This window comes from Apis dorsata, unplaced genomic scaffold, assembly GCF_000469605.1.
Source record: "Apis dorsata unplaced genomic scaffold, Apis dorsata 1.3 scaffold_984, whole genome shotgun sequence".
In the NCBI taxonomy this organism is placed as follows: domain Eukaryota; kingdom Metazoa; phylum Arthropoda; class Insecta; order Hymenoptera; family Apidae; genus Apis; species Apis dorsata.
In genome coordinates this window covers 5,459-6,680 of record NW_006264087.1, presented here as the reverse complement: position 1 = coordinate 6,680, position 1,222 = coordinate 5,459, and the positions used below count along the sequence as shown (strand labels likewise).

Below are 1,222 nucleotides of genomic sequence, written 5' to 3'. Positions count from 1 at the left end.
ATATATAATATAATAATTTGATTATATTCTTTTTAATAATTAAAAAATTTTTATGTTGTGATATTTTTTATTTTAATATTTATAAAAAATTAATTTGTCTTTATATAAAAGAATATAGAAAATTATAACAAACTATAATATGATATTAATATTGATTAATTTATTCATTATAAATTGTAAATATTTCAAAACATAGAATGGAAATTCTTTATAGAAATCTAAAAAAATTATAGAAATTGAAATATTAAAATAATGATAGTATATAAGTAGATAAAAGTTATAATATTTTTGAAAATGTAAAAAGTTCTACAAAGGATTTTCAATATTTAATTCTTAAATAAAATGATTTACTATTATTCTATTATTTTGTTTTTGAAATACAAATATAGTTAATTTGCTGAACATATATTTTTTGTTAGATTAATTTGCGCATGTATGTATATATTTATATTTATTTATTACAATATGTATTAAATGATCATTCGCATTTGTGTAGATGATTAAAGTGTGTTCATTAAATATGCTGCATGGACTTTATATTTATTTCCTTTTCATTGACAGATATTAAGCGATTCCACTCCTATGAAAAAGACCAGTTCAATATTCCCAAAATCCTCTGCACAATGGCAACACGTTCCTTTTATTCTTATTTTCAGAGTAAGTAATTTTTTTCACTTCGCTTGCAAAAATTTTAATCCATGATGCATAATATTTTATTTTATTTTATTTTATTTTTTATTTTTGTTAAGAAATATTTCGTTATTTTATTTGAATTACACAAAATGTTCTATATAATGCTTAATAAATTGTTTCTTCGAAAATATGAATATGTTTTTTTATAAATTGAACGATACACAAGAACTAATCGTTAATAAACAAAATTTTGGGAATAAATCTTAGTGTATTTTAAAAAGGAATCTTCTATTTTTTAAAATTAAATTATATTAATTTTTTGTTAGACAGTATTAAATCTAATAATACTTATTTGACAAATTTTTTTTCTTATTTTACATAAATTATATTAAAGAATACTCTATATATAAAAGAATATAGGAAAGAAATTTACCAAATAGAAAATAGATTAAAATAAATATAAAATTTAAAATGTTATTAATTGTAAATATTATTAATTATTATTATTTAATAATAATTAAAAAATAAGAAAAAAATAATATCCCATTTAAAAAAAATAATCGATATTTTCTCCATTTCTTGAAATTTA

At 16.8% G+C, this 1,222-nt stretch overlaps 1 protein-coding gene across 2 annotated transcripts in view; it reads left to right on the top strand.

Annotated features, from left to right (window-relative positions):
• LOC102679431 (alpha-tubulin N-acetyltransferase 1-like) overlaps positions 1 to 1,222 on the top strand; it is a 38,184-nt gene that overhangs the window by 35,670 nt on the left and 1,292 nt on the right. The gene's annotated exons all lie outside the window — the stretch shown is intronic.